General features: G+C 46.0%; 1 pseudogene; it reads right to left on the bottom strand.

Moving 5' to 3' along the window:
• Window positions 1–21,903: 21,903 nt before the first annotated feature.
• On the bottom strand, window positions 21,904–22,786 carry LOC116472282 (small ribosomal subunit protein uS5-like; annotated as a pseudogene).

Here is a 22,786-nt window from a genome sequence, read left to right as displayed (position 1 = left end):
TTATGATGCAGTTTTGAGGGATGGTGAGTAACTGGGTGTGGTAGAGGAATAGGTGGGAGATGAAAGATGTGATTGTCAGAGGAGGCTGGACGTCACAAAGGAGCCTGAATGCCACATTAAGGACATGGGGTTTTCTTCTGTCTGCAACGGGGAGCCCCTGAGGAACTCTTGATCTACTTGGTGAGATGGAACTATGATACAAGACATGGGAAAACTTTTCTCTCAGCTTTTTGTCAGCCTCACTTATTGAGAATTCAGCACACACATGCAACTAAGAAATTATTTCAAATTTGCAAGAGTTGCAAGTATAAGAGGAAGAATAGCCACATCCTTTTTCTCAGAATCACCTGTTGCAAATGGTCACATTTGCTGTATCACTTCTTCTCTCTCTCTCTTATTATTCCTGAACTGCTTGAGAGTAAGTTGACCTTTCACCTCTAAATACATCAGTGTAGGTTTTTAAAGAATAAGAACATTCTCTTACATAGGCACAGGACACTTACCAACTTCAGTAAATTTAACATTGATATAATACTTTTGTCAATGACTGTTGTATGCAGAATATTGGCCCCCCCAAAGATGTTCACATCCTAAATAAATCTGTGTTGTTTTAAGGCACTAAATTTGTCACAATTTGTTATAGCAGCAATGGAAAACTAACACGAATACTTGCATCAATTCTGATTTTGTCGATTGCCCCAGTAATGTTCTTCATAGCATTTTCTCTCTCCAATGCGCAATTCAGTCCGCAATCACATATCTTACTTAGTTGTCACATTTCTTTAGTCTCCTACAACTTAGAACAGTTCCTCAGCATTTCTTCATTTTTTGACAATGACATTTTTGAAGATAGAGTCCGTCCACCCTCCTCCTCGCCTCCTGTACCCCCAGCTCCTTTTTCAATGGACTGTTTTGGGTTTGTCTGATGTTTCCCTGTGATTAGATTCAGGTGATGCATTGCTGGCTGGAGCACTGAATAACAATGACACTAAGGTGTCCTTTTCAGGGTAACATCTAGAGGCAAGCAATGTCCATGTGCCTCTCATTGATGATGTTATTTTGATCCCCTGGTCTATGTGTTAAAAATTTTTTTTTTTTTTTTTGGAGACGGAGTCTCGCTCTGTCACCCAGGCTGGAGTGCAGTGGCACTATCTCGGCTCACTGCAAGCTCTGCCTCCCGGGTTCATGCCATTCTCCTGCTTCAGCCTCCCGAGTAGCTGGGACTACAGGTGCCCGCCACCAAGCCTGGCTAATTTTTTTTTGTATTTTTAATAGAGACAGGGTTTCACTGTGTTATCCAGGATGATCTTGATCTCCTGACCTCATGATCCACCTGCCTTGGCCTCCCAAAGTGCTGGGATTACAGGTGTGAGCCACCATGCCCGGCCGTGTTTTAAATTTTTTAAAATGCTGGGAACACAGGGCAGTATCTCACCTGCTCCCCTCACTTGTGTCCCACATGGTGGGAATTGGTACGATTTGCATCATGATTGTCATTGCTCTCCTGGGAACTGGGCACCAGGAGATAAGAAGCACCTAATCCTTGCCCTTGAGGATTACACAGACTTCCAAGAAGCTCCCTGGCTAGTGGGAAGACAGGCAAGTAGACTCATTCATTTATCCATGCATTCATTCCACAGATCCACAGATATATACTGAGCACCTATGTGGGCCAAGCTAGGATACAGAGGTGAACATGAGAGAACAGCTGGTACTTACCTTCATGATGCCTCCAGTCTAGTGGAGAAGATGATTAAAGGAGCGAAATATCCCCAGCACCTAGAACTGTACCTGCCACATAATAGCTGCTCAGTAAATAGGGGTTGACTGAATGAATAAATTACTGCACATCACAGCAGCACCAGTTCTTCCCTAGAAGTCATGTTTTGCCTCTGTTCCTTTGACAGGTGAAGAAACTGAGGCTCAGAGAGGAGAAATAGCCCTCTGTCCCTAACCAGTGGCCTTGGGGGTTGCAAGCCCTGATCTTCCCAAGCAGAACTGGGCCAGCAAGTTGGTTTCCTCTTTGTGGGCGTCTGGGGGTTGGGCACATTGGGGAAGGAGCTGGCTCCCCTGCCTTCTGGCTGTGCTGCCTCCTCTCCCTATCCTGCTCTGGGGCCTGGGGGCCCTTGATTGGGCCTGTGGTTATTTAGTCAGTGATAATATTGGATTTGCTTTCATCTCTGAATTGCATCAAATGTCGCCAGTGACATTTAGCTGACACACAAGGAGGAGGCTGGCATTTTTAGACTGTCAGCGTGTTACAGATGTAGAAGTGGATTGTGTCGGGGCATCTGGCTTATTGTTAATTAGATGGAGCCAGCGAGGCCTCCTCCACGAGCGGCTGGATAAGCCCCACCATAGCTCTGCTTCAAACTGACTTCGGACCCCCTCCCAGAAATTAATAAGGCTCTGACAGCTTTCCCATTGTGATAGGGAATTCATTTCAGAAGTTTGGGGAGCAGATGACAAAGTGAATTGTTCTCCATCTGTGGATTTATTTTATATTTCAATTATGTCCTGACGACTTACTGTCCTTGTCTTTTGCAACTGGAGAGATAAAGTGAAGGGAAAACAGCCAGATTTGGACAGCAATTCACATTAGTTCAACAGTTACACATTCAACAGATAATTTATTGAATGCTTACTAGCTGCCTGAACCCTGGTTCATCCCTTAACCTCTCTGCCTCGGTTTTCTTATTTGTTAATTGGGATAATCATAGTCCTACCCCATAGGGTTGTTGTGAGGATTAAATGAATTAAAATATTCAAAGGGCTTGGAAGACAGCCTGGTACATAGTAGACACCATGTACTTTCTACAACCATGACTGCCACTATGATCATGATAATTAGTGTGGTGGGTCCTGAGAAGTTTCAGAACATACCCTCCCTTCCCTCAAGTAACTTACAATCTGATGGAGGAGATGGACACATCCACAACCAACTCTTTGAAGGCTAGGATTGTATTATTTTGGGATTCTATGATTACGAGACATGAAAGTTCAACAATTCCCTATTTTTAAGATTCTCTCATAGTCCTTATATTCTCTGGGTCTATGATTCTAGGGTTCTGTGACTCAAAGTGCCAAGAAGTGATCTGAAGTGACAAACGCTGGCTTGATGTTTGTCAAACCCATTTCCCTTTCTTCCTGGGCACACAGACTGTTTCTGCAGCCTCTCTTACAGTTAGATGTGTTTGTGTGGCTGAGTTCTGGCAAAGGAAGGTGGGCAGATGTGACATTAGCCACTGCCAGGCCTGGCCCCTGAAACCTCCGATGGAATCCCCCATGCCCTCTCTTTCTCCATTTCCTGGCTGGATGGAGGGCACACCAAAGACCTATTGGGGGCAGAATCACAATGTAGAAGGAGCCTGGGTTCCTAAAGGAGCACATGGAAGGTTGTCCAGCCAGGAATGTGAGCAGGAAATACACTTTCATTGTGTTAAGCCATTGAGATTTCAGAATTTATCTAACTTGGCAACTGGAGAAATTTTAATACATTCAGGCACTCTTTAGAAGTTATAATGAGTCAGAGGTCACAGAAGTTTGGGACAGGTGAGAAGGCAGGTCCGAACTTTTCCTGATAGAACCTCTTTCACATCCTTTCCCCATTATCTGCACCAGCTCTCTGTGCAGTTGGTGCATGACATCCCAAATGTCCAGGTCCAGGCCTGCCCCATTCAGAGCCCTCTCAGCTCTCAGCAGGTGGGGCATGAGGCCGTCTGACATGATCACACCGTGTGGCCAAGGTCTCTGCCTCTCCTCACTCTGCAACAAATACAGAAACCCTGACTAGAGTTGAGGTTGTCGTTACTCTGACCATGTGGCCAGGGACCCCACCCTGTGGGCAGGTCCAGGTCATGCCCACCTCCACTTTCCCTTGCTCTTTTGGAGTGAGCTGGGCCCAGCTCACCCTGTCCCTCTCCCACCTTCTCTCTCTTGTCACTGGGCACTGGCACAACTCCTACTCCCCAGGTCCCTCCTCCTTGAGTATGCTTGCCAGAATAGAGTCTGTTCCTTGTCAAAGGAAACTTTTGTAATTTGTGCTTAAACTGCACTGGGAAAGATTGTGTTTTCAGCTTGCATTAGTTTGATAAGTAAACGGGCACAAAAATTAAGAACTTTGCTTCTGCCAGAGCCTGGCTGGGATCTGAAGAACTTGGGATCTGAACTTTAAAGAATTTCAGCCACTAGGCTACAAAGGCAGTGGGGAAGAGGGGCACGTGGAAGACCCTCCCCCTTCTCCATCCAGCAAGTGAGCTCCTAAGTCACCTCCTCCAGGGTGTCTTCCATGATTCTCTCAGAGTTAGCTGCTTCTTTCTCTGTGCCTCAGCTTCCGCATCTGTAAAAGGCAGGTGCTTATTCACAGGGATCTGCTAGGGATTAATGAGATAATACAGCTCACATGGCTCAGAACAGGGCCTAGCCCTAGTAAGTACCCAGTTCTGTTAGCTGAGGTTGTTGCTAGTGTTGGTGTTAGGATGGCTCACCGGGACTCCAGTTTGCAGGGAGATGCACTGGTTTTCTGGGAGAAAGATGGGTAAAGAAAACTCTGACCTAAGGACACCAATATTAAGCCTTGAATTGAAGAAAAGGGAACAAAACCCGTCCCTGGAATCTGGGAAAGGAGTCCAGGCAGGAACTGAACTCAGTGATCTGTCTTCAGAGGAGAGGAACTTCTGAGCAGGGACTCTAACATGTATTTCAGGCCAGACTTCCAGCAAATACTTGTCCCAGGTTCTTGAAGAGAATGGGACACATGTTCTGTGGAAGCCCATTAATGAGAACTGGAACAATCTGGAGGTCAGACACTTTATACCTTAAGAAGCTGAAGTTCAGAGAGGTTAAGTCACCTCCCCAAGGTCACACAGCCATTAACTGGCAGAGCTAGAATTAGCACTGCAGTCTGAGAGACTCAATTGTTCCAGATCTTTTCCTTGATCTTGGCCAGGGCCACACGAGAGAGGGCAACAGCTGCAGAGGTGGAGAACTCAACAGAGGCCTCTAGGCAGGCAGTGCTGTGAGGGCAGCTGGAAAGCTCTGAATGTCACCAAACAGAAATCACGAGCCTGCCCAGGGACCAGGAGAAGGAGGTTGGAGTCTCATGGACTCATTATTCCCTGTCCAGGGGATGGCCTTCCCCTCCAGCTGGCATGGCAGGGAAGCCAGCAATATTGCACAGGATGGTTGCTCTCTGCAGATTAGTGCTTGTTTGCAAGGGCCATGTACACTACGCATTTGCTCTATGTAAATAACAAAATAAAAGGCAGGCACTGGCACCGTGCAGTTCCGCAGTCCCTGTGTAATTCTGCTGTCCTTTGGAGCAGGAGGCTTCCAACAGAAAGATGTTTAGCTACTAATGGATTCTACCTGAGTTGCCATCTAAACAGCAAACACCTTTGCAGCTGCATAAAATCTTTCCCATTTCAGGTGGGTGGCGGGGGAGAAAGAAAAGGCGAGCTGGGTGGAGTGGGCTTTACATGCTGTTATTTTTAGGACATGAGGGAGGGCCTTAGAGATTTGAGCTGGTGTGGGTGTTACAGAGGGAGGTCTTTCAGGTTGGACATGCTCTCTAAAAATGGAAAGAGGCCAAAAAAACATGATGATTCTTTAATGGCAGAGCCTGAGATAAAGGGCTAAAATATTTATGTCACCTTTTTAACCTGAGTTTTATAGGGATGAAATTTAGCATCTATCTTCCATTATGTGTTGTCAACCTTATGGCTGCACCCAGTTATGGAGCTGTTATAATGTGCAGCAGACAGTTTTATTTCTCTTGTTTACACGAGTCCTGTCTGCCATCTGACTGAGTCCCTGACACACATGTCTATGGTAATTCGCTCGAACACCTGTATATTAGAGGTGGCCTTGGTGACACAGAGCTTTGAATAGATTGGAGGTCTTTTTTTCCCTCATGGCTGCTGCAAAGTCAGAATATATGTGGACAACTGATCTCTGATTAATGGTGAACTCATAAATAACCTCAGGATGTGAACGAAGCTCAGGAGGCAGCCGAGTCAAATGGAGGGAGGGGAGATTATTTGATGGCGTCTGGCACGTGTTTGGGGCAGCCTCATAAAGCAGAAAAGGCACACATTTCCCAGTGAGACAGAACTGGGCTGCAGTCTCAGATCTGCTGCATTTGACTGTGAGCCTAGGGAAGTCACTTTACCTCTCTGAGCTTCAGCTTTCTTATCTAGGGAATGATAATAGTCCCTGCCTCACGGGGATGAGATGACACAGGGAATGTAAAGTTCCAGCAACAAATGGTTGATCCACAATGCTGGTTTTTATCCCCTTTGGGGACAGCTGGTTTTAATCTATCTTAGGTTTGCTGTATTTCTGTATTTTCTTTCTCTCTGTGTATGTCTACTGACTTACAAGCTGGGCTGGGTAGAACAAAGACGCTGAGTGTGAGGATATTGCGTGTCCTGTTTTCTACCAAACATCTGACATGGTTGAGGTTTAGAATGTTGTGGTACGGACTGTTTCTTGACATAGGTAATTCTTCAGCTATAGATTAAAACTCCAAGGACCTGGTCCTTGGTTCACAGCAGGTCCTCACTAACTCTTTGTGGTGGAATGCTGGCTAATGAATCAACAACTAATCTCCATCATCCAGGGGATCCATTTTTGAGCTCCACACAGGGAACATGTATTCACCGCCTGCTGCGCAGAAGCGGCTGAGTAGATACTAACCACATCTTGGACACAGAGAGCCCTTCTGCTTCCTTAGGTAAAGGTTCTGCACAACGTGACACAGGTACACTGAGCAAAGAGGGACTAAGGGTCTGGGAAGTCAGGAAGGCTTCCTAGGACAGGTGACATTTGAGCTGGGTCTTGAAGATGCACAGCTCTTCAAAGAGGAAGAAGGAGAAGGAGGAAAAGAGTGCCCCGGGTCAAAAGCACATGCAAACCCCAGAGGCATGAGAGTTGAGCTTTAGTCTGTATCCTGAGTGAAATCTAAGAGTATTCAGACAGCAGTTCTGTGCCCCCAGGAGCAGCCCGTGCTTCAGGCAGGCGGAGTTTGGCCACAGAGCTGCAGCTGAGGATGCTGCCCATCACAGTAATAGGTAGCATTTATGGAGCACTTAATCCTATGTACTTGGCACTGTAGGTGCTTTACACATATTAACTCCTTCAATCTCCATCAATTTATGAGACAGCCACTATATATATCCCCACTTTAGAGATGAGAAAACTGATGCCCAGAGGCCAAATAACTTGCTGAAGGTCATGGAGCTAAAGATGACAAGCGCCCCTAATCTCCCTTTCTTTCAGAAGATGGGGGCCCATTTTAGTGCACTCACTTACTTGATGTCTTCCGTGAGAGAAGTGTGCTGCCCACAGATTTATTGTATGGTAAAGCCAGAATGAGCCACTAATTTGGAAATCATTGTTCAGCTGGGAATGGGGAGGAGAGGGAAGAAGAAATTGTATGAGATGACAAGATGAAAAATTAGAGGTGGCTAAAACTAAGTGACATTACTCACACGTCTCAGCCCTCCCCCACACACCTGTTTTTCTTCCTGTTTTCTTCCTTTGTTCTCCCTCCTGGTTTTTAGTAGGGCTGGGCACAGGATGCTTGTGATAAGAAGCCCAGAGAATGACAGGGTCCAGGGTGGTCTCCCTGCTGGCACTGACCTAAAAGGCAGTGACAACTCCTTGTTGCAGGAGCCACTCTCATTTCTGCTTTCCTCCTTTGTCTTTTTCTCCTGAGGCTCAAGTTTAAATTACGTTTTCTCCCCTCACTTGTTGAAGACACTTGGTGAAGGGGATCGGGGTTTTGTCAGTAGGGATGGTGGGTGCAGGTGGCTGTGGGACAGAGGAGGAGACTGGGAGGAGGAGGGAGGAGGAGATGGGGGTGAAGGAGGGGAATGGGACGAAACTGGAGAGAATGGGAAGGGGAGGCCAAGAGGAAGGGAGGAGAAGGGGGGAAATGAGAGAGAAGGGGAAGGTGTTGGATAGATAGCTGATTTCCTCTTAGTGCTCTGGAGACTCTCTTCTCCCTGCCTCTCTGTCTGCCTCTGAGGTTCAGAAGGTGGAGGTTTTCCTTCTGGTACACAAACCCCAGTACCTGGGAAAGGCCTGGTATTGGACCCTGGGTATCCACCTAGGTAGTCCTGAGCAGCACTGTTGGCTCAGTGACTGTGGAAGTAAACTGAACAGACATGCTCACTGGAAGGGGCTGGGTGGCCATCAGCAAGCCTGATTCTAGAAGAGGGATGGCCTGAGATAGGGTGGGTGGGTGCTGAGCTTTAGACTCCAAGTAGACCTTTGTTCGGATCCCAGCTTCTGCCAAGTAGCTGGGAATATAGACATGTGCCATCACACCTGGCTGACTTAATTTTTAATGATATTAATAAATTATTAAAATTTTAAGGTAGGGTAGGGTATTTGTTTGAAACAGAGAAAAAAATCCTTGCTTTTTAGAGATACATGTTGAAATATTTAGGAATAAAATGAATGGAATTTGATTTTTTTTTTTTTTGAAATGGAGTTTTGCTCTTGTCACCTAGGCTGGAGTACAATGGTGCAACGTCGGCTCACTGCAACCTCCACCTCCCGGGTTCAAGTGATTCTCCTGCCTCAGCCTCCCAAGTAGCTGGGATTACAGGCACGTGCCACCACGCCTGGCTAATTTTTGTATTTTTAATAGAGACGAGGCTTCACCATGTTGGCCAGGCTGGTCTCGAACTCCTGACCTCAGGTGATCCACCCACCTCGGCCTCCCAAAGTGCTGAGATTACAGGCGTGAGCTACCACACCCGGCTGGAATTTGATTCTTAAAAAACCCAACAACCCAAGTGTTTGGAAGGGGTGACTGAGTAGAAATGCAGAGGAATCAAGACTGGCCAGGGATTGGTACCTGATGAAGTTGGGAGATGGGTACATGCAGGTTCACCATTCTCCCTACTTTTGTATATTTTTCAACATATCCATAATGAAAAGTTTAAAAAAAGTATTGGGACGCTTGTTTACACCATGACCAAGTGGAATTTATGGCAGGTATGAAAGGCTGGTTCAACACTTGAAAATCAATTATTGTGATTCATATTAACAGGCTAAAGACGAAAAATCACACAATTGTATCAAGAGATGCCGAAAAGGCATTTGACATGCTCCAACATTCACTAATGATAAAAAAAATTCTTGGCAAGCTAGGAATAGAGGGGACTCTCCTCAACTTGATAAAGAAAACCTACAAACAAACAAACAAACAGACAAAAAACTACTGCTAACATTATACTTGATGAGAAACTAGAAGCTTTCCTACTAAGGTAGGAATAAAGCAAGCATGTCCCATCTCTTCACTTCTTTTCAACATTGCATTAGAATTTCTGGTCGATCTGATAAGACAAGAAATGGCACATGTATACATATGTAACAAACCTGCACGTTGTGCACATGTACCCTAGAACTTAAAGTATAATAATGAAAAAAAAAAAAAGCTTAAGATAGGGAAGGAAGAAATAAAACTATCTTTGTTCACAGATGACATGATCATCTGTGTAGTAAATCTGAAAGAATTGACAAAAAACCAAAACAAAGCAAACTTCTGGAACTAATAAGCAATTTTAGCAAGGTTGCAGGATACATGGTTAACATATAAAAGTTAATGACTTTTCCATATGCCAGCAACTAACACATGGAATTTGAAATGAAAAGCACATTACCATTTACATTAACACCATGAAAAATGATATACTGAGGTATAAATCTAACAAAATATGTAAAACATCTGTGTGAGAAAAACTATAAAGCTCTGATGAAAGAATTCAAAGAAGAACTAAATAAATGGAGATATATTCCATGTTCATGGATAGACAGACTCAATATTATCTATTTGACAGTTCTTCCTAACTTGATCTATAGATTCAATACAATCTCAATGAAAATCCCAGCAAGTTATTTTGTAGATATCGACAAACTGATTCTAAAGTTTATATGGAGAGGCAAATCACCTAGGATAGCCAACGCAACATTGAAGGAGATGAACAAAGTTAAAGGATTGGCGTTACGTGACTTCGAAACTTACTACAAAGCCACAGTAATCAAGATGGTGTGATATTGGCAAAATAGACAAATAGATCATTGGAACAGAACAGAGAGCCCCAAAATAGAATCACATAAATACGGTCAACTGAACTTTGACAAAGGAGCAAAGGCAAAGTTCGATGGAGGAAAGATAGTCTTTTCAACAAAAGGTGCTAGAACAACTGAACCTCCACATGCAAAAAACAGATCTAGATATAGACCTTAAACCTTTCAAAAATTAGATCATTTTTGTTAATTTTGTGAAAGGATGATAAATTTAAATGTAAAATGAAAATGACAAAACTCCTAGAAGATAGCATAGGAGAAAATCTAGATGCTCTTGGGTATGGTAATGATGTTTTAGATAAAACACCAAAGACACGATCCATGAAAGAAATAATTGATAGGCTGGACTTCATCAAAATTTAAAACTTCTGCTCTGTGAAAGACACCATCAAGAGAATAAGACAAACCACAAACTGAGAGAAAATATTTGCAAAAGATACATCAAATAAGGGACTGTTATCCAAAATACACAAAGAACTCTTAAAACTCAACAGTAAGAAAATGAACAACCTTATTTTAAAAATGGGCAAAAGACCTGAACACACACTTCACTAAAAAAGATGCCAAGTGGAGAATGAAGGATGAATAGGTGGAGCACAAAGGATTTCTAGAGCAGTGGAAATATTCTGTATGATACTGTAACGGTGGATATGTGTTATTACAAATTTGTCCAAACCCAGAGACAACACCAAGAGTGAACCCTAATGTGAATTATGGACTTTGAGTGATAATGACATGTCATTGTAGGTTCACCGATGGTAAAAAATGTAGCCCTCTAATGCAGGATGTTGATAGTGGGACAGGCTGTGTGTGGGGGCAGGGGGTGTACAGGAACTCTCTGTACCTTCTGCTCAATTTTGCTGTGAACCAAAACTTCTTAAAAAATAAAGTTTGTTAAAAAAATATACTGATAAGTTTGGAGTCAAGTCCACCTTCGTTTGAGGCTAGGTTTGCCACTGACTTGTCGGTGACTTTGAGCAAGATTCATAAACTTTCTGAGCCTCAGTTTCTGCCAATTGTAAAAGAAAAGATAATGGAGAATAGTGATCACTTAAAAATAAAAAAATATGGCTGGGCGTGGTGGCTCATGCCTGTAATCCCAGCACTTTGGGAGGCCAAGGGGAGTGGATCACGAGGTCAGGAGATCGAGACCATCTTGGCTGACACGATGAAACCCCATCTCTATTAAAAATACAAAAAAAATTAGCCGGGCGTGGTGGTGCGCGCCTGTAGTCCCAGCTACTCTGGAGGCTGAGGCAGGAGAATGGCGTGAACCCAGGAGGTGGAGCTTGCAGTGAGCTGAGATCGCGCCACTGCACTCCAGCCTGGACGACAGAGCGAGACTCTGTCTCAAAAAATAAAATAAAATAAAATAAAATAAAATAAAATAAAATAAAAATAAAAAATATGTGAAGTAGTTAGAGCTGTTTTGGGCTCCTAATAGCGTTAGTTAGGAGAGGCATATGGTATAGTGCTTGAAAGCATAAACTCTGTAGCTGGACTTGCTGCTACAGTGTCAGTTCCAGCTTTGTCACTTATGAGCTGTGTAACCTTGGGCAAGATACTGACCCTCTCTAGATGCCTCAGTTTAACCTGAGACAGTACAGGCTGAAGATGTCAAGTCTTAGAGACCTGTAAGGCAGGCCATATGGTCTGGGCTTCTCTGCTTCACTCCAGTGGAATCCTGGCTAAAGGAGAAAGGTAAAAATGACAGGATGAGGCAGTATAAGGAACAAAGCTAACATTTATTGACACCTACTGTGTTCCATATTTATTCATTTACTTCACAGGAATTTAACTGAACACCTATCATGTGCCAGGGGGCGCTCTAGTTGCAAACAAGACAGAGGGCCCTCACGGAGCTTATATTCTCCTGGGGCAGACAGACAGCAGGCAGCTGAATGGATGAACAGGTTGTCTTTCGTTTGTGATATTATCCTGGAGGTGAAGGGGATGTTGAGATGGAAGGAACTGGAACACCTCCTCCAGGCTGGGTGGTCAGAGAAGCCTTCCCTGAGAAACCTTTGACTCATCTAAGGTTTGAAAGGTGACAAGGAGAAGCCAGCCATGTGAAGGTCAGGGAGAGGATCATTCCAGGCCCTGGCCTAGGAATTGGTTATATTATTTCATGTAATTCTCACAATAGCCTCAGATAAAATTATACCTCTTTCGGAGGCTGAAAGGCTAAGTTACTTGCTTGAGGAAGTGGTAGAGATAAATTGAGCCCAGGTCATCAGATACAAACTGCCCTTTCAGGTAGTGTTTTTGAAAGAAAACAAAGGTAAAAACTCAGCATTTTATCTCAGAGAAATAAAAGAATAAATGGCAGCTGTCGTGAATGATGCTGTCTTAAAAACAATTCTCCTCATAAGTGGGTCCTCAAGGCAGATTTCCCTCTTCCATACCTTTTCCTGGGCCAGCTTCTTAGTCCAGACGGCCTTTCTTGCTTCTGCATGCCCATCCACATCCTCCCATCTCTTGGGGCCCAACTCCAGCTCCACTTCTCAGGAAACCTTCCAGGAGGGCTCCAGGTCCTGGCAATTAAAGGAAATGTCTTCCAGAGAGGGAACGAGTTCTGTCCAAGGTCACAGGAAAGGGGTGTCAGAGCCAGGAGGTCAGACTCATATCTAGGCCTCCTCCTGACCCCCAGGGAAGGGCCCTTCCTCCCTCCCCCCAGGAGCACTATCCCAGCTGCTGGGCCTCCTCGCCTCATGCCCAGTAGGCAGCTGTGCATTGCCTTCTGCAGGCTTCAGTTCTCGACCCCTCCCTCTCCACACTCAGATTTCCTTCTGGGAGGAAAGAGCATTTTTTTTTTTCGCAGAGATGACTCTGTTCTTGTGGCCATAGATTACTCTTGACACCTAATTACTGTATATCATCATGCCATAAAATAATGATCGGAGGTGTCGCTGTCCCAAATTTGCGCTCATAAAATACGTGTTCTTTTTGTTTTCCTCCTCTGCATTTGTCTGGGAGAAAAGACAGGCAAATTTATTCCAACTTTTTAGAAGAACTTTAAGCACAGGAACAGAAGAAATTTAGAGGTGGGTGGTTTTAAAAATACCCTGCAGAGGGAGGAGGCCTCGGCCCAGCTGATTTTATGTGGCCTAGGGAGAAAATGAAGACCTTGGCTGAGACATTGTCTCCTTCTAACCTGCACTTCTTTGTCTTTGCCTGCCTGGCAAAAACCCCTCCTCCATCTTTTTCTCCCCAACCCTCTGCTCCCCCATCGCCTCTACCCCGCATCAGGCCCCTCTAAGGAAACACTGGAATGTGGTGGAAAAGATTCCCATTCTAATGTTACCCAGGCTTGGTTTCAAATCTTGTCTCTGCTGCTCGCCAGCCCTGTGATCTTGGGTAAGCTCTGCCGCTTCCAGAGTCTTGGTTCAATCACATAGACGATGGGGAATAATAAATACTACTTCTGCCTCACACAGCTGCTCTGGGGATTAAGAATAAAACCGTAGATGTAAAGCATCTAGTAAGGGATCTGCCACAAAAGAAGGGCTCAACAAACGTCTGCCGCTTGTCCAGCCCACCGAAGTTCTCCTGTTTGTTCTCCTAGAATCCATCCTTACCTGATTAACATCCCCCTTCTCTGGCAAGCTCAGGCTGCAGTCAGGAGTCCGGAGGAAAGCCATCTGATTAAACTGGCTGGCACAGGGGAAGAGCGGCTGAGATCCATTCGGCCCTCCGAGGGGCATCAACAAGGACATTTTGAAAGGGCAATCTGATTTGTCACAGGGAGGAACCAGTGAAGTTAGCTTGTTCCACTGCTCTGGCTACACAGGGAGGCCCCCACAGGACCCCTGCAGGTGGCTTTCCAGCCTCTTGTCCACCTTGACGGAGATGAGTTCTTTGCCTCCTGAGGTGGCCCATTTAGAGTTAATCTCTCTGGGGCCTCATGCTCCCCTCATCACACCTCTCCCCCACCTGGAAAAATATTCTCTCTGGGCTTTGGGAGTGGTTCTTTAAACCAAGATAATTTGTCTTGTGGATCCAAACCAACTTGCCAGCGATTCCTGCCTTAGAAGGGGGGACTTGAGGACTTCCAGGTGGGGGCGGAGTGAATGGCTGAAAGATGGGGGGCCTTATCCCATCTCACCTCTGCCTGGCAAACACCTCAGCTCTCAAGGCTCAAGTCAGAAGCCACCTCCTCTGAGTGCCTTTCTCAGCTTCGGGTATTTCTCTCCTACTCTGAGATTTCTGTGCTGGATTCTTCCCTGGGGTTGGCCCTCTTGTCAGTGGCTGGGTATGGGTCTGGGCCGCCCTCTGGCCTGGGATCCTCACTCTCAGGGCACCCTAAATGTTTGTCAGGCTTGTTCAATGTCTGCCTCTCTAGGTTGGCAGCTTCACTAGGGTGTGGCTGGATCAGCCTGCTCACTGCTGTATCCCAGGTGCCTAGTACAGTGCTGCCACACAGTAGGTGCTCAGTGAACACTTACCTCCCGCTTACTGTGTGCCAGTCACCATTCTAAACACTTTACATCTGTCAGCTCATAGAACCCTCAGGACAACCCTAAAACGTGGGTTCTATTACCATCCGGGTCTAGCATGGTGTATAAAAGCAGGGATCCTGGAGCCAGATTACTTGGATTTTTATTCTAACTCCACCACTTATTTCCTGTGTAAACTTGGTTGCTACTTGACCTGTCTGTGGCTCATCATTCAATGGGAATAACTATACCAAGTCATAGGGTTGCTATGCACTTAAATTAAGCATTCACATACATACAATGTCTATGTATTAGGTACTATTTTCATTTTATGGTAGCAAAAATTGAGACACAGAGAGTTTTGGTAACTTGCCTAAGGTAACACAGCTGAGGAGAGGCAGAGCCAGGACTCATACTGTCGGGCTCTGCAGCCCATGCTCTTAACCACGACCCTGTGCTGCCCTTACTGAAGGCGGATTTGAGGACCTGGCTTCACGCACACTGAGAAGAGCGTTTAGGCCCCTAGTGCTGGTCCGGGCCCGTGACTGAGCCTCTCTTCCCCGAGTGAGCACAGAGCGCGGGGACTCCCCCGAGGGTGGGAAGGTGGCAGCCAGGCCAAGGAGGCGCGAAGAGCCGCGGCCAAGGGCCTCGGAGCGGCGACTCTTCCTTCCGCCAGTAGGGGGCAGCCGCGGCTGCCGCCGGTGTCTCGGGTGAGCGGCCGCCAAGCACCGCACGCAGCGCCGGAGGAGCGCCAGAAGGACCCTTGGAGGTCACGCGCGGGCAGGCGGCCCCGAGGCCCCGAGACGGAGCACTTCCCGCCCAAGTCACCCAAGGGTCTGTGCTAATGTGGTGTGGCCCCACCCCATTCCCTCGTCCCCAGCTCTTCCCTAAAGCCCAAGAGGCCGGTTCAAGGAGCTCCAGAACCCAGGTGGTTTGGGCCCCTGCAGGGTCCCGCGGGAGGTATGAGTGCCAGTCCTGGCTGTGCCACTGCGGTGCTGTGTGACCTTGGGCAGGTCGTTACCCTCTCCAGCCCCAGCTCCCGTCCACTGTCCTTGGGAGGACGCGCGGGCAGCCGACACGTTCTGTGACTGTGGTAAGGGTACCGCTTTCATTGGAGCGTGCGCCGGGCCTAGGCGGGCCAGAGTCGGCCCAGCTCGAGCGAGAGCCTGTCCCGGCCCCCAGTGCGTGTGGGGTCCGGACCCCTTTCCCGGAGCACTCGCCGAGCCGGCTGGGAGCGGAGCGTCCGGATCCCGGCAGGGGGCGCTGCCGCATCGTGCGCGGCTTCCCCGCGCGTCCTCCCAAGGACGGTGTGGACGCGGCGGGCGGCGCGGGGCAGTGCAGGCTGAGTGAGGTCTGGCCGCGCCCACACCAGCGCTGCGGGGCGGAGGTCGGCAACACCGTCTGGGGCGTCGACGGGGCAGGGCGAGTCGTCTGGCGCCCCAGCTGGCCTTTAGCTGGTTTCTGGTTCTGGGTGTGGGGTGACGGGGTGGCGGGGTGGGGATGGGGTCTACCAAACCAGCGCTGGGGTCCCAGGCTTTGCTGCGTGACCTTGAGCGGTCACTGTTCTGTCCGGGCCTCGGTTTCCTGTCTCTGTAATGAGGGGTTCTTGAGGAAACCAATTCGTATTGTATGTGAAAGTGCTTCAGGAAATCTGAGGCCCGGGCTGGATGCAAATAGAAAGGCTTTTATCGAAAAACAGCCATCTCCTGCCTCACCCAATCCATCCTCCCAGTTCTGCACTCTGATGGCAACCACTTTAGCCACTTTTACCTGTATTTTCTGGCATTTACCCTCATACTTCAAAATAATATGCTCATGCTGCGATTTCTTAATTTACCAACGCTAGACTTTATTTGTTGTCTCCCTGTTAGAATAAATAAGGAATTAGCTGTCTTCCAGACCCATGCGCATGCCCGGTATTATTTGAAGCACTATTTTTAGGTAATTCAGTGATCAGCATTCCTTTTAAGAAAATGGAGCTGTTAGTTTTCCCAAAACCTGTATCAGAACTGCCACGGCTTCTCATCCTATAGCTTCCCGACAAAACCTCCTCTGTCATGTTCGGTATTCTGCCTTGAGGAATGCTCCCTCCCAAACTGCACTACCCAGCTGTCTGCAGGAACCCTCTGGTCCAAGGGTGTCTCTCCAGGATCATTTCATGGTCCTCTGTCTCTATTGGTTTGCTCCCTTCTTTTGAAAACTTTAATTGGTTCCTAAGAAATTGGGCAGGGGTGGGGGAATTTTCATCCATGTGGACTTTTCTGTATTCTGCCCTTGCACTTGATCAATAATTCAGCTAAGCATAGAATTCTGGGTTGGAAATCATTCTCCTTTAGACATGGGTGCCCTGCACTGTCTCGAACACCTAGAGTGACCCTTGAGAAGCTTCATGCCTTCTGATTCATGTTCCTTATGTGCAACTTTTCTTTCTCTCTGGCTGTTTTTGAGGATTTTTTTTTTAATCTTTGGAATTCTGGAATTTCACAAAACATGTCACATGGTGGCTTTTATCATTCATTGTGCTAGGCTCTGGGTGGCCCTTTTCAATGTGGAAACTTGTGTCCTTCAGTCCTGTGAAACTTTATTTTTCCTTAGTAATCTTCTGTCTGCTTGCTCTCCACAACTCCTGCGAGTTGGAGCTTGGGCCTCCAGCACTGCTTTTCCTGTGTCTTTTCACTTTTCTGTATTTCCCTTCTACTCTCTAGGCTATTCCGTTATATATATGTCCCAACCATTCTACTGAATTTTTAATTTCAGCTATCATACTTGTTCATTCTCTGTTCTTCCTTCCCCCCACCCCACAACATAGATACAGCCTCTGTATTTATCTCTCTGAGGATATCAATAGTGATTTTTTTTCCTCCTGTTTGCTGACTTATCTCTGTCTCCTCCAGCTTCCCTCTTTTGTTTGGTTGCTTTATTGTGGTCTCTCTGTGGTTCTGCATCTCTCCTCCTGTTGGATGGAGGCTTCTTTAATCTTTACTGGTCCTTGGCTTTTGTCCATAGTTAAGGATAAGTGTCCAAGAAGTTGACTGGCATTGGATGTCTGTGAAGGCAGATGGGGCCGATTTCCCTCTGGGTGGACCAGACAGGACTTGGCCTTTTGTTTTGTGGGGGGGACACATAAATATCAAAAAAGTGGAGTTCTTTTCTTTGGGACTGCCCTGTTTCTTCAGTAAGGTAGGATGGATATGGTGAAGAGGATGGATTTTGGTGGCAGACCACTTGGGTTTGAATCTCAACTCTGCCACTTTCTAGCTCTATGACCACGGACAAGTCACTTAATCTTTCTCTGCGTTTCCTATCTGTAAATTAGGCCTAATAAGAATAGTACTGCATGGGTTGTTGAGTTTATTTATGTAAAGTTTTTAACCTGGCATATAGTGATAGGTCTGGAGTCACTGCCATGTTCTTTATAGAGTGGGAAGATGGCTTGGGCAGGGGGATCTGGCTGTTCCCTAAGCAGATTCTGTTAATCATGCTGTTTTCAGCCCTTTCTGGCCTTCAAATCTCATGCCCTTTTCCCCCTCTACAGGCAGTTGCCTTTATTCTCATTGGTACGCCTTCTGCAGGTCTTATCTAACTCAATAGAAACCAGTTGGCTAATAAAAAAAAATTGTTTCAAGCAATAAATCATTAAAAATGATTTTATTTTATTTTGACTGAAAACATACTGATGCCTATTCCATTTTCTTTGAATTTGGACCTGTTAGTTGGAATTCTGTAAGGTCTTTCTTGCACAAATCCCAATGCATAAAACATTGTCCACCGTTTCCAGGTTCACCTTTATTGTGCAACTAAAACTTAAAAGGCACTTATGGAACAATTTGAGTACAGATTCCTTCTAGATTTATGTGATTTCCTCCAAGTCTGTTACAACTGCTTGTCTGTAACTCAGATAAACATTTTTTCTTAAATGGCAATCTGCTTTCATTGAGTCTTTCAAAGCGTCCAACATAGTTTTCATAAAACCCTTTTTACAACCATATTTTATTGGTTTATTAATATTAAATTGAATCACATAATTACAAATGCAAGTGCCACTGGCATAAACAAGTTTGGGAATAAGCAATTGTTTCTGGGAAAGCAGACAGATGAACTGGAAGAGATGTATTTGGGCATTCGAAGGAACAGCCTACCTGACGAGGTTTTCAGCCCATAATGTTTGTAGAGAGACTGGCGAGTGTGGCTGTCCTGAGAATGCTCACCCAGTGTTGGTGGATCATGAAAGCTTAGGTTGTGTTGTGGCTTCTGCCACTCATACCTCCATCTCCCTTTAATCTTATAGAAATTTGTTGAACTCTCTCATCCATAAATGACTCGTCTTCCTTTCTTCCTGTCCTTACGGGTTTATATCTTCTCTTTTCCTGTTATTTTAAGGGAGAGAGTATAGAGAAGGCAAGCAGATAAGACTTAAAGTTCAATTTTTATCCAATTCATTTTTATCCAGACAATTTTATCCAGTCTTTTTTATTTAAGACTCCCAATATCCAGTAAGCAGCAGATCTGCACAAAGGTGACAAAGCTGTAAGTGACAGAAGCGAGTTTGAAACTCAGGTCTCTCTGAGGCTGTAGTGGATACTGTGTTGTTTCTGTCTAGATCCCCTCTCCAGGGTCGACACAGCACCCCCCACCTGCTGGGGATTTTGGTTGCTGGCTAGTCCTGTGCCAGCTCACTGGAAATTGCTATTGGCTATGGGAACTGCCTCACTCTACCATACTCTTCCCTTCAGGGGTTGCTGTGACCACGATTGGCTGAGGCAGGGATATAAAAGCCCAGCCCTCTTTCCCCAACTTGAGACAATTCTGAGGGGCCACCCTAGCTCCAAAGTTCCATAGAGGATAGACTGAGATGTTGCAATTCATCATGGGTCAGCTTGGCCCCATGCCCAGCTGCAGGTGCGACTCCAAAGAGCACTCTCCAATGAGCCTTCTGCACACAACTCTTAGTTCCAGAATCTGTCTCTAGGAAGCCCAATATAAGGCAGAGGCCATGGTCTGTGCTCATCCTGGCACCTCTTCAGGTAGTGGAGACTCAGTTCCCAGGCTATTTTGGGGCAGGATTCATTAGCAAGGAGAAGACTATGATAGTGTCTCACACAAGACCAGGAAAGAAAGGAGAGAAGACTCATGCTTGGTATTGAGTAGATGCTCAGGTCATGTCTATTGCTGGTGATGGCACAGTAAAATGGCCCTTGGTAGGAGGCACCAGGCTTGAATTGTCTAAATAATAAATAACCACCATCCAGGAATTGAAACGTGCTCAGCAGTTTACATGCCATGTGTGCTTGCATGTTGGTGTGTGATGCATGTGTGACTGCAGGCCCCACCTTACAAATGAGGAATCAAAGGCTTTCTAGGGTCACTTGCCCAGGGAGTGCAGGGCTGGGCTCAGCTCCAGGGTCCTCTGACTGACTGTCCATTCTCTGCTTTCTCAGGTGGTTCTACTGGGCACTAGTGAGTGACCTCAGCTCTATAGGCTTCAGTTTCTCTCTGGCAGGAGAAGTGAAGTCGTTTAATCTGAGAAGCATTCTGGGACCCCCAACAGGGTCTCCTCCCTTTTCCAATGGTTTCCAAGGTATCTACTGCTGCATCACATTTGAGTCACCATGGGAGTGGGGAAACTGTCACAGAAGCAGATCTGGCTTATGGACAGGAAACACAAGGGAGAGATAAGCAACCACTTTCCAGGATAAAAAGCATTTAAGGACGGGATCTCTATGGCAGTGTTGGAACTTGTTTTTTTGTTTACTTTTGATGTTTTTCTTTAGTGACCCAGAGATGATCTTTCCAAGACACACTGATTTCTGGTTGGGTATTTAAACAACGGTGTGTGGCATTTCAGAGTCAGCATTTCCAGGCTGCTTCTGCTCTGTCTTCAGGGCATCACTGGCCTCCATCTGAACAATTGCGACTTCTTCATTATCTCTCTTTTGTTGTTGTTTGGAAATATTTTTATTTTGTCTCTGCTCTCTAAAAAATGTTTTATTATGGAAAATTCAAACTTATACAACAATAGAGAGAATAACATGATGAACCCAATGTACCTGTCAGCGAGTTTCAGCAGTTACCAGCCCGTGGCCAATCTTGTTTCACCTGCTGCTGCTCACTAGTCTCATCCTATCCTGCCTCCAGGTTGTTTGGAAACAAACCCAAACAGCATATCATCACATCTATCAATGTAATGATGCATTAAAATATATAATTATAATATCATTACCATACCTAAAAATAACAAAAAATTCCCTAATATTATAAAATATATAGCATTTAAACTTCCTAGGTTAACTTATAATTTTATTTTATTGTTTTACAATTTGTTTGATTCAGGATCCCAATAATTTCATATGTTGCAATTGGCTCATAGTGTCTTTATTCGTTTTTAATGTATACGCTCATCCCTCTTCTTATTTTTCCTCAGCTGTGTATTTGTTGAAGAAACTGGGTTGTTTATCCGTTTTCCACATTTGGATTTTGCTGAATGAGTCCCATGGTGGTGTTTAATGTGTTCATCTGTTCCCTGAGTTTCCTGTATATCACTAGTTGCATCTAGAGGTCTCATCAGATTCGGATTTGATTTTTGGCAAGAATGCCTCGGAGGTGGTGCTGTAAACTTTTACCAAGGAGCACAAACTGCCTAATTGTCCTCTCTCTTTTTGTTATTAGCAGCCGTTGATGATTACTGACTAGATCCATTATTTCTTCAGAATTTGCATATTAGTAATATTTATTTATTTATTTATTTATTTATTTATTTATTTATTTATTTATTTTGAGACAAAGTCTTGCGCCAATGCAGTGGCATGATTGCGGCTCACTGCAGCCTCGACTTCCTAGCTCACGTGATCCTCCTACCTCAATCTCCCGAGTAGCTGAGACTACAGGCATGCACCACTAAGGCAAGCTAATTTTTTGTATTGTTTGTAGAGATGAGGTTTCCCCATGTTGCTCAGGCTGGTCTCAAACTCCTGGACTCAAGCGATCTGCCCACCTTGGCCTCCCGAAGTGCTGGGATTACAGGTGTGAGCCCCTGCACTTAGCCGTAATAGTTTATCATTTTTTTGTTTGTTAGCTGGATTTTTATAAAGGGTAACATCCTTTCATAAACTACTTGGTTACCCTGAGATACTGTTCATTCAGGAAAGGCAGGGTAAATGCTTGATTCTCCCCATTTGTTTTCAGTTTTAAAAATAATGAATTTGTTCTCTAGCATTATCCAAAGGTAAACAATGAGATTACTTTGTATCATTATGAACTCATAATGAGTTCATATGGGTTTAAATACTTGAGATATGTTTCAATCCGTTTCAGTTTTTATCCTTTTTTTTTCAAGCTTAATTCACTTTATTTTTCTTGTATAAAAACGCTATGTTGTAGCCACAGCTGGAGCCTGGGTCTGCTGCACGGAGTCTCTGGCATGGGTCTTGACTAGGTGATCAGTGAATTCCTGATAGGGAGACTTGGTGAATACAGTCTCCTTCCAGAGGTTGGGGGTCAGTTACCTGTAGGTCTTAGAGATGGCATCAAAGGTGGCCTTGGTGAAGTTGCCCAGGGTGGCAGTGCAGCCCCGGGCTGAGGTGTAGCAGTCATTGATAGCAGCCATCATGAGCAGCTTCTTGGGCACAGGCACCGAGATGATGCCAGTGCCCCTGGGTGCAGGGATGAGGCGTGCCAGCACAGAGCCTCAGCGGCCTGTCACCTTGCAAGGGACGGTGTGGGGCTTGCCGATCTTGTTCCCCCAGTAGCCTCTGCGCACAAGGACAATGGAGAGCTTGGCCAGGATGATGGCCCCACGGGTGGCAGTGGCCACCTTCTTGGAGCACTTAACACCCAGACCGACGTGGCCATTGTGGTCCCCAATAGCAACAAATGCCTTGAACCTGATGCGCTGGCCAGCACGGGTCTGCTTCTGCACGGACATAATCTTTAAAACCTCCTCCTTGAGAGAGGCCCCCAGGAGAAAGTCAATGATCTCGGATTCCTTAATGGGCAGAGAGAAGAGATAGATCTCCTCCAGGGACTTGATCTTCATGTCCTTGACCAAGCGGCCCAGCTTGGTGACGGGCATCCACTCCTTATCCTCGGCCTTGCCTCTGTGAGCTCCGCAGCCTCAGCCCCAGCCACGTCCGTGGCCGCGACCCTGGCCCCCGGATGCCGCTGCCGAAACCTCCGCGGAAGCCACTGCGGTTCCCCATCCCAGGGTCCCCAGGGCCTCCCCCTCGCCCTGCTGCACCGGCGTCATCTGCCAT

This window comes from Hylobates moloch, unplaced genomic scaffold, assembly GCF_009828535.3.
Source record: "Hylobates moloch isolate HMO894 unplaced genomic scaffold, HMol_V3 SCAFFOLD_8, whole genome shotgun sequence".
NCBI classification, from domain to species: Eukaryota; Metazoa; Chordata; class Mammalia; order Primates; family Hylobatidae; genus Hylobates; species Hylobates moloch.
This window is presented reverse-complemented; position numbering and strand designations above follow the sequence as displayed.